The sequence below is a fragment of the Silurus meridionalis genome, chromosome 23 (genome assembly GCF_014805685.1).
Source record: "Silurus meridionalis isolate SWU-2019-XX chromosome 23, ASM1480568v1, whole genome shotgun sequence".
NCBI classification, from domain to species: domain Eukaryota; kingdom Metazoa; phylum Chordata; class Actinopteri; order Siluriformes; family Siluridae; genus Silurus; species Silurus meridionalis.
Genome location: NC_060906.1, coordinates 10586132 through 10597915, shown reverse-complemented (window position 1 = coordinate 10597915; position 11784 = coordinate 10586132). Strand labels below are relative to the sequence as shown.

Here is an 11784-nt window from a genome sequence, read left to right as displayed (position 1 = left end):
AGACGAGAGCTATTAAAAATAGGAAAAACATTTGAAGAAAAGTGCTGGTTTGTAAAACTAGAAAAAAAAAAAAACACGTTTCTATACCAAGCGTACACAAAACAAAACAAAGGATGATTTGCAGACATAGGAAAAAAAAACCAGACGAGATTTTAAAAAGGTATGAATATGGCGGTAGACAATCTGCATTGTTGTGTACAAAGTGCACGGTCAGGGATGTTCTTCTGTATCTTCATGTAATTCCCAGCAGACTTGATGATGTTGAGATCATAAATCCTAATACTTTGTAACAAATACATATGTATTCGTGCTTAAAGAATTAAACACCTGGAAATATGACATTTGCTGTATGTATGATCGAAAGAGATTTGGTGAAAGGCTCAAAGTATCTAAACCAGCTTCTTGGCACTGAACAGATCTTTCGATTTCTTATTACGTTATTTTTTTTCAGACTGGACAGTGTTAAGGTGACAACAATATAGCATTAAAAATATGTCTTAATTCAATAACCAATTTAAAAAACACACTTCTTTTGCCTACGCCAGAAGCAAGCTTAAAAGTTAATAACATGTCCCATACATGGGTACAGAAGTGTGAAACAACAACTCGTCTTTTAAGGCATTAAGCGATGTACAGTAAGGCCCTGGGAGTTTTTATTTTATTATTATTATTTTTTTATAAAGATGAGTCTGTAGACTGAGCCAGGAACACCAGTCCCTTTAATCACAATCATGTTATTCTAGACTGAATTCAATACATTTCAAAAAAAGAAACAGATTTGGTTTTGGAACTTAATGACAGATGAGTCAGTGAGTTGCTATGGTGAACAGTTACCTTGACGATGTGGACAGAAGCCATACTGTATGCTGAGCACAATCAACCAGCATTAGTAGATGCATAACAAGCCCAAACAACAGTTAGCAAAGAAAAAGGACAATCTGTGTAAGTATAAGTAGTTGTGTGGGTGGGTGGATAGGTGTGAGGGTGTGTGATCAGTGCGTCAAGGAAGCATATTATATGTAGTAGTCAGACATGTCAGCATTTAACATAACAAGCAAGGTAAATCTCACACACACACACACACACACACACACACACACACACACACAAAGCAACAACACTTCAACACAAAGAGAACTATAACCAAAATGTATCTCGATAGATAGCCATTTTATTATATCTGCTCAAGGGACAAAACTATAGAAATGAAACTTGGGTATATTTAAGAGTAGTCAATGTGCAGTTTGTATAGTGAATACACCCTAAGTGAACATGTCAAAACTGTTTAAATGACGATATTTTGTGTGATCATCATTGTTATGTAGCACTGCCTTAATCCTCCTGGGCATGGAATTCACCAGAGCTGCACAGGTTGTTGCTGGGATCCTTTTCCACTCCACCATAATGACATTAGAGAGATGCTGGATGTTAGACACATGGTGCTCCTCCACCTTCCGCTTGAGGATACCTCACAGGTGCTCAATAGGTCCTATGCATCATGTTCATGTTTTTGTGCTGCTCTAATACTACTTCTTCTTCTTCTTCTACTTTCGGCTGCTCCCATTAGGGGTCGCCACAGCGGATCATCCGTCTCCACACCACCCTGTCCTCTACATCTGCCTCTTTTACACCAACTACCTGCATGTCTTCCCTCACCACATCCATGAACCTCCTTTTGGCCTTCCTCTTTTCCTCCTACCTGGTGGCTCCATCCTCAGCATTCTTCTACCAATATAATTCATGTCCCTCCTCTGCATATGTCCAAACCATCTCAATCTCGCCTCCCTCACCTTGTCACCAAAACATCCTACATCGCTGTCCCTCTAATAAACTCATTTCTAATCTTATCCATCCTCGTCACTCCCAACGAAAACCTCAACATCTTTAGCTCTGCTACCTCCAGCTCCACCTCCTGTCTTTTACTCAATGCCACTGTCTCTAAACCATACAACATCGCAGGTCTCACCACAGTCCTATAAACTTTCCCTTTCAATTTTGCAGATACCCTACTATCACAAATCACTCCTGTCACTCTTCTCCACCCACTCCACCCTGCCTGCACTCTTTTCTTCACTTCTCTAACACACTCTCCATTACTTTGCACTGTTGAACCCAGGTACCTGAATTCCTCCACCTTCTGAAGCTCTTCTCCTGCAACCGCACCACTCCACTGCCCTCCCTCTCATTCACACACATGTACTCTGTCTTACTCCTACTGAGTTTCATTCCCCTTCTCTCCAGTGCATATCTCCACCTCTCCAGGCTCTTCTCAACCTGCTCCCTACTCTCACAACAAATCACAATATCATCCGCAAACATCATAGTCCAGGAGACTCCTGTCTGACCTCGTCCGTCAACCTGTCCATCACCACTGCAAACAGGAAAGGGCTCAGGGCCGATCCTTGATGCAGTCCAACCTTCACTCTAAACCAGTCTGTCGTACCTACTGCACACTTCACTGCCGTCACACTGTCCTCATACATGTCCTGCACCACCCTTACATACTTCTCCGACACACCTGACTTCCTCATACAGTACCACAACTCCTCTCTTGGCACCCTGTCGTACGCCTTCTCTAAATCCACAAATACACAATGCAATTCCTTCTGTCCTTCTCTATACTTCTCCATCAACATTCTCAAAGCAAATATGGCATCTGTGGTGCTCTTCCTCGGCATGAAACCATACTGTTGCTCACAGATGGTCACCTCTTCTCTCAGCCTGGCTTCCACTACTCTTTCCCATAACTTCATGGTGTGACTGATCAACTTAATACCCCTGTAGTTACTGCAGGTCTGCACATCTCCTTTATGCTTAAAGATCGGTACCAGCACACTCTTTCTCCATTCCTCAGGCATCTTCTCACCTTCCAAAATCCTGTTAAACAATCTGGTCAAAAACCCCACTGCCATCTCTCCTAAACATCTCCACGCTTCCACCGGTATGTCATCTGGTCCAACCGACTTTCCACTCTTCATCCTCTTAATCGCTGCTCTCACTTCCTCCTTACTAATCTTATCTACATCCTGCTTCACCATCTCCACATCATCCAACCTTCTCTCTCTCTGATTTTCCTCATTCATCAGCTGCTCAAAATACTCCCTCCACCTTCTCAACACACTCTCCTCACTAGTCAACACATTTCCCTCTCCATCCTTTACTGCTCTAACTTGCAGTACATCCTTTCCAGCTCGGTCCCTCTGCCTGGCCAATCGGTACAAATCCTTTTCTCCTTCCTTAGTGTCCAACCTCTCATACAGCTCCTCATATGCCTTTTCCTTGGCTTTCGCCACATCCCTCTTAACCTGCTGCCGCATCTCCTTGTACTCCTGCCTACTTTTCTCATCACTCTGTCTATCCCACTTCTGTTTTGCCAACCTCTTTCTCCTTATGCTCTCCTGCACTTCCTCATTCCACCACCACGTCTCCTTGTCTTCCTTTCTATTTCCAGATGTCACACCAAGTACTTTTCTAGCTGCCTCCCTCATCACTCCTGCAGTAGTTGCCCAATCATCCAACACCTCCTTAACACCACTGAGCCTCTCTCTGACCTCTTCCCTGAACCTCACACTACACTCTTCCTCCTTCAGTTTCCACCATCTTATTCTTCTTTCAGTCCTCACTCTCCTCCTCTTCATCCTCGCCTCAGATAAAATCAGTAATCATGTTATCATGCCTTAGAGTAAAGTTTATCATATATAAAGTTTATTATACATTATATAATCAAAATGCTTGTAAATGTAGTACATGTTATAAAGGCAAGTGAGCAGATATGGCTGATGGTTTAGGTTAGGGATTAGAAAAACTGGCAGTTGTAGAAAAATAAGGTGGAAAAATGTAGAGGCGCCATGAGTATGAACTGGAAAAGATATTGAAAGTGGAAAATAGAGCCGCATATGAGGACCAATAGTCACTCCAGAAAACAGATATATTCCATGGCCGGTAGAAAGTAGAGTACAAGTAGAAACTTAAGTGGAAAAATCATATAAAATATAAAATGTAATAGGTAATATAAAAAGTGTAATAGGTTAATGGGCACAACACATCAGATAATAATGAACATAGGAAAATAGTTGCAAGAATTTTTATAAGAGGTACAATGTCCAAAACACACAGGGAGTAAGATGTTTCTATGGGAGCATGAGCTTAAGATGCAGGTAGGATGAGAGTAAGACAGGAAATGTTATATAAAGAAGTGTTATGGCATAAGAAATATATTTTAAGAAGATTTTAAGAAAAAAAAAGTAAAAGACGAGAGCTAATAAAAATAGGAAAAACATTTGAAGAAAAGTGCTGGTTTGTAAAACTAGAAAAAAAAAATAACACGTTTCTATACCAAGTGTACACAAAACAAAACAAAGGATGATTTGCAGACATAGGAAAAAAAACCCAGACGAGATTTTAAAAAAAGGTATGAATATTGCGGTAGACAATCTGCATTGTTGTGTACAAAGTGCACGGTCAGGGGATGTTCTTCTGTATCTTCATGTAATTCCCAGCAGACTTGATGATGTTGAGATCATAAATCCTAATACTTTGTAACAAATACATATGTATTCGTGCTTAAAGAATTGAACACCTGGAAATATGACATTTGCTGTATGTATGATCGAAAGAGATTTGTGAAAGGCTCAAAGTATCTAAACCAGCTTCTTGGCACTGAACAGATCGTTCGATTTCTTATTACGTTATTTTTTTTCAGACTGGACAGTGTTAAGGTGACAACAATATAGCATTAAAAATATCTGCCTACGCCAGAAGCAAGCTTAAAAGTTAATAACATGTCCCATACATGGGTACAGAAGTGTGAAACAACAACTCGTCTTTTAAGGCATTAAGCGATGTACAGTAAGGCCCTGGGAGTATTTATTTTTTTATTATTTTTTTTTTTTTATAAGGATGAGTCTGTAGACTGAGCCAGGAACACCAGTCCCTTTAATCACAATCATGTTATTCTAGACTGAATTCAATACATTTCAAAAAAAGAAACTGATTTGGTTTTGGAACTTAATGACAGATGAGTCAGTGAGTTGCTATGGTGAACAGTTACCTTGACGATGTGGACAGAAGCCATACTGTATGCTGAGCACAATCAACCAGCATTAGTAGATGCATAACAAGCCCAAACAACAGTTAGCAAAGAAAAAGGACAATCTGTGTAAGTATAAGTAGTTGTGTGGGTGGGTGGATAGGTGTGAGGGTGTGTGATCAGTGCGTCAAGGGAGCATATTATATGTAGTAGTCAGACATGTCAGCATTTAACATAACAAGCAAGGTAAATCTCACACACACACACACACACACACACACACACACACACACACACACAAAGCAACAACACTTCAACACAAAGAGAACTATAACCAAAATGTATCTCGATAGATAGCCATTTTATTATATCTGCTCAAGGGACAAAACTATAGAAATGAAAATTGGGTATATTTAAGAGTAGTCAATGTGCAGTTTGTATAGTGAATACACCCTAAGTGAACATGTCAAAACTGTTTAAATGACGATATTTTGTGTGATCATCATTGTTATGTAGCACTGCCTTAATCCTCCTGGGCATGGAATTCACCAGAGCTGCACAGGTTGTTGCTGGGATCCTTTTCCACTCCACCATAATGACATTAGAGAGATGCTGGATGTTAGACACATGGTGCTCCTCCACCTTCCGCTTGAGGATACCTCACAGGTGCTCAATAGGTCCTATGCATCATGTTCATGTTTTTGTGCTGCTCTAATACAAGGTACACAAATTTGTATGGTCTGGTCAAGCAGATAAAAACATGAACATGATGGTCCTATGTTTTTGTTTGCTTGATAGGACTATATAAATTTGTGTACCTTGTATTAGAGCAGCACAAAAACATGAACATGATGCATAGGACATGTGGCTTTGCATGCTTACACAACATACAGCTGTTCTCACTTAGGGTGTACTTTTTGTTGCCAACTATTTAGACATAATGGCTGTATGTTGTTATTTTCAGAGGACAGTAAAACTGTACTGCTATACAAGCTGCAAATTGACTACTCTAAAATATATCCATGTTTCATTTCTATTGTCCCTTGAGATGAAATAATATTTACCAGTCCTGTTTAATATGTAAAGTAATTTTTCTTGTAACAAACGTCATGTTAAATATTAATACAGACAACACGCCATCTACAAGTTCTCAGAACTGACTCCAATGTGATCTGAATTCGTGAAGATATAATAGCTAAACATTTTTTGTCATGCTGTTGGTGTTAGAAGGTCAGTGATAGCATGGATAATCCAGTCTTACAGGTGACTGTTGCACATCAGTATAGGGTGAGAAAGTTCGGGACAAGGGAATTTATGGTATCCAAAGCTACAGTCATAATTGTACCATTTTTTTCTAAAATATCTGCTGTTTTTGCCTGTCATGTGGCTCTAGCTAAAAACACTGAGTTTAAAGCACTTGAAGCTGCACATTTAAATGTATTATAGTTGTTTACTTTGTCCAACTTGATCCCTGGTGGTCTAGTGGTTAGGATGCGGCGCTCTCACCGCTGCGGCCCGGGTTCGATCCCCGGTCAGGAAACCAACCCCAGCCATTAGGGTTGCACAAGCCCTAGTGCATGTCCCAAGCCCAGATAATTGGGGAGGGTTGCGTTAGGAAGGGCATCCAGCGTAAAAACATGCAAAATCAAACATGCGGATGGTCCGCTGTGGCGACCCCTAATGGGAGAAGCCGAAAGGAAATGCTACTTTGTCCAACTTGAGTGGCGCTCAAAACAGTGGTGTGGTGTTAGAAATGGGTAATTGCTGGTTAAACACTCTGAGAAATCAGTTAAAATAAGATAAATCCCATTCTTTCAACAAGAAATATGATCAAATCCAATTATTCAATGATTAAAGCAAATGTCTATTTGAGCATCACCACAATCACAGCAATTACACTTAATGGATTTTACAGACAAATGAGTTATTAGCAATCCAAATCCGTGATTAAACAAACATGCCACTTGCAGCTTTTTACCTATGTGCTCTATGTACTCATGGCCAAAACTGTGCATGCATATGTGTATAGAATCAAAGCTAACATTAATTTGAATAAAAACTATATTTGTTATGCACAAATGTATTTGTACACATCATTACCAAATAAGGGCCTTGGGTTACTTCCCTTCATTTGTTACTCTGTAAATGCACATAGTTCCCTAATAAACATAGCAACATCTCAGAAATCAGCATTATTCAGTAAAATTGGTTTTTAAAGATAAAAAAAAAAAAATTGCTCCAACATCTATCAGTCGAGTCATCAAACTGATAACATTTGCAGCACAATCTCGGTCACATTTCATACAGACTGTAAATACTTTGTCATTGCTTATATGCATGTAACACTTTAAAGAAGCAGTGTAACAGCCCCTACCTCAGCTGTATCTATCTGAGGCTGTTAGTCTTCCCCTCGCTGAGTCAGTTTCCTTTGCATACCCCTGATGGGTGTTTCCTGTCCTTCTAGCCTACTTTTTTCTGCAAAAACACAAGCAGTCTGTTGTTCAAGAAGACCCCGGATGTCAAAAGAAGTGTTTATGTCCTTTGGTGTGTGGCTCTATATAGAGGTATCCCAGCACCAGATAGCAAATCCTCTCTCCTCTCTTCAGCGTGAGCAGCCTGGCTGATTCAACAGCACACAGAGGGTGACTACAGGACTACAGACGAAACAGCAGAGTCAAGCTCAAATGTGCACACACACACACACACACACACACACACACACACACACACGCACACATTCTGTCTACACACACTTACCAGCCATAGTACCATTGATGTCTCTAACTTGTTCCTTTCTTTGCTGCATCTCTGTCCTCCTCTTCTCTTCCACTCCATTGTTTTATTCATCAGACTTCCTGTACATCATTGTCTTTAGAGTTTTGTAGAAGGCTTATCCAGGACAACTAGGAAGATCTGGGCAAATGCACAGAGATAGTTTGCGAGCATATAAGTAGTGTGTTATAAAAGTATCAATGCTCTCTGGAGAGCATGGATTTCTCTCTGTTTAGTGTTTTTTAATACCGATGTCTGTACCATATGGCCACACACTGTGAATTTCTAAGACAATCTGATCAATATAGGTTAATTTTGTGATACACCACCCTCAAGTAGACCATCAAGGAAGGATAAGTGTTATTATGTGTTATTATGTTATTACCAGTGGCAGGCGGTCAGGGCCAGCAAAGCCTTTTCTGCTGGCCTAAACACTATCAGAAGCACTGACCTACATTTTAATATTTGTTCCATTAAATTGTATTAATTTATTCCCAACAGTTGACACTCGACTGGCAAAACACGTGTGTAGCATTCTGCTCATATTAATACATCTGAGTTAGACTTTTTTATGCCTACGGAGGAAGAGAAATTGATTTGGTCTCGGACATACTTAAAAATCCATTTTCAAGAAAAGCTAGACATCGTGAGGAGAGGTCGGCCAACCCTGAAGCTAGCTAGTTTGTCTCAGCCCGGAAGAGGGTTTGTTCACCACTTCCAGACCAGTGAATACGAGCAGTACCACTGAATTACAGCCTCTGAGGAGCAGTACAAATTATAAGTCTGCATCTCTGGTAAGGAGTTTGTATTTTATTTACATTTTAATGTTTTTGTCATGTTATTAGACAAATAATGATTCCGAACTGCTCCAGATCATGTTGGTGGCACAGTTGCGGTGGTAGTGTAGAGGTGTGGAACTTGCTTTAATAAAATGGTATTCACCTGCCATATGTAAAATGCCTCTCTCTCTGTAATGCCACGTGTTGTTATATTGATAGTTTCTATAATTGTGACGTGATGGTGGTATTAAGAGGTGGATTAAGTCGGGTAAATCCTCACTGAAGGCCCAGGTACCAAATGCACGGCCCGCCACTGGTTATCACTATGTATGTAATACTATACTGTTTAAAGAAATGTCTGCTGCAATCAGCTTAATAAATAAGGGTCTGTATAAAAATATAATTCACATAATATAATAACAGATGGCATGATACTTCCAGTATAGATTAGACCTCTGCCACCTTCAGTAATCTTCTAATAATTGTAATAGTTGGGTGCATCAGGGATAGACTGGAGGAGGAGTATAGATCTCTGATAAACAACTTTGTGGAGTCATGTGGTATTTAAATAAAAAAAAACATCTGCTTCTCAGTGTGACCAGGACCAATGAGATGGTGGACTACAGAAGGAAGAGGATCACAACCAGGCCCATTACCAACATAGGTCTTAGGATTAGCTCATTAGCCCTTTAGCTTTATTTGATCTTGACCACCATTTACTGTACATTTACTGGGTGCAGTTTGTTTAATAAAGGAAATGGTAAACTAATAGTAGTATACAGTAACCAGACGTGGGAAGTAACCAAGTACAAATACTTAAGTAGATATGTTTGGTATCAGTACTTTATCAATACTTTACTTCAAAATTGTTTACCTTTAGTAACTTTTTACTTTTACTCATTACATTTTTACACAAATATCTGTACTTTCTATTTTTTACATTTTCAAAACCGGCTCGTTACTTTAGTTTTAATCCACTGATTTGGTGAAATGTCAATATTTTGTATTTTCACTGCACGCTGATTTCAGCCCATCAACTGATTTCCTGTCATTGTGCGTCTTTTTCAGCCCACTGGTGTACAATGTCATGACTTTTACACCACGGATGTAGACTAGTTTATGAAGCTAAGAATAAGCAGGGCAGAAAGCAACAAGAAGTAAAGCTAACGTAAATGAGACAGAGGGAGTCAGTGATGTAAACATGACTGAGAACAGAGACATTCCTGATCATCATCATCATCATCATCATCATCATCAATATAAAAGAGGCGAAATTAAAAGCACAACATACATTTATTCACGACATCCTTTCTTTACTTGGATTTAAAATGAATAAATCTACTCCACCGAAAAATATTTGTAATCAGTAAACATTTGTTTTATTTATGCGTCAAATCCGCCATGATTCACAAAATTAACCCTCCGGGTGGCATTTTGTGGGGTTTTCCCTCATAATGGCGAAACTAATTTAAATTACTGTCTTTATCGATCGTACAGATAAGAACAATACATCATTCAAATCTGTAAAATGTCTACAATTATAATTTCATATTTGTTTACAATTATAATAACAAAATGCTGTGCTTTTGTAAAATAAAGTAAACAGTTTTTGCCATGTCATCTCGCTTCACAAACACATAAAACAACCTGAATCTCAGTAAATATTTGCCTCACAGACATAATTAATATATGTATAGAAAACTTGAAATGTCTTTTACATAAACCACATTCATGTTTATGTTGCATCCATATTTTTTACTTAAGTACATGTCAGAGCCAAAACTTATTTACTTTTACTTGAGTAAAAAAGTATAATCAATACTTCAACTTTTACCTGAGTATTTTATAACATGAGTATCTGTACTTCTACTTAAGTAAAGGATGTGTGTACTTTTGCCACCTCTGACTGTAGCATATCGATCTCAGACTGGGATTTTACTACTGACAAAATAAGTTGGAGTCAGTAATCATTATATAATTGATGGAATATAAATAATAACACCAATAGAATAAAAAAGTCACAGTCACAGACATTGTCAGAAGGGATGGCGACAAGATGAAATATTCTTGTGTGCCAGGATGAGGATGAAAGTAGAGTATTGTATCAAAGATAGAAGGCGTGAAGAAGAGTGAGTTATAAAAAAAAAAACAGAAGTTGTTTCCATCCAGTAAAATAACAGAGAGATCAGGATAGTGAGCAAGATCTGCAGCTAGGGTGAGAACACAGACTGTGGTAGATGGGATTTGAGCAGTGAAGTGACCCCAGACAGCGAGAGATGATGAAGGCATCTAATACAAAAATAAGTCTCTCAGTAATAAATAAAAGCAGGCATGAAGCTACTTGCCTGAAGTGGCACAGCAACACTACAAAGATCATTCATCCACCAAGATAGTACAAACGCTGTCTGTGGGTGTTACAAAGTGGAGTTGGCTTAGAAAGTGCAGAGAAGCATAGGAAGACATGGCCAAGTGGAGATGGAATGGGAAGAAAGGTTGGACTAAAATATGACTAGGATTAAGTGAAGAGTAATTAAAATGAAAAAGATCAAAATTTAAGAGTGAAGAAAAATGTATTCTTGGAAGACTAGTATCACTGCTTTTGATACTGGTGTTGTATTAAGAAGTTTGATTCACACATTAAAATACTGGTCCCATTTAGGATAATTTTTTAACCAGTTTAATATCTATTTAGAATGTATAAGAACTTTTTCTTCTTCCTCTGCACCTCTTTTCAATGTACAAACAAGTCAGCATTCTTTTTCTTAATTAAATATCTTCGATCACTGCATCATCGGTATCATCTGAGAAAGTTGATCAGTAAAAAAAGAAGAAACAGACACAAATGGGTAAAATGTGAGCTTTCTCTTGTTCCTTTACAAAAAAATAAACATGAACAAATGTAGAAATTTTATGTGATAATTTTAATATAGTCTGGTGATGGATTATATTTTGATAAAAATGTGATTGTTTTTAAATATAAGATTGATAAATCTTATATAAATCAATGTAACAAAAAATAAGTCTAGTCTATTGTCCTCTAATTATAGTGACGGTTTCCAAAAATATCGGTATTTGTACCAATATCGACAGTACTGGTTTTGAAAGTATTTGGATCGAAAATAAGTTGTATTGACCAGCCCTATCAAATATTTACGAAAGGGTACAATTAAAGAATTTTTGTGATTTTGTAGTGAGCATTTTTTT

The 11784-nt window shown here is 38.4% G+C and overlaps 1 protein-coding gene across 1 annotated transcript in view; it reads right to left on the bottom strand.

The window, feature by feature from the left end:
* Positions 1-7624, bottom strand: part of dab1a (DAB adaptor protein 1a) — a 368118-nt gene extending 360494 nt beyond the window's left edge. Inside the window, exon 1 of the mRNA XM_046836335.1 lies at positions 7404-7624. The gene's annotated coding sequence lies outside the window, so the exon portion shown is untranslated. The remainder of the gene's footprint in view (positions 1-7403) is intronic.
* Between the last annotated feature and the right edge of the window lie 4160 nt (positions 7625-11784).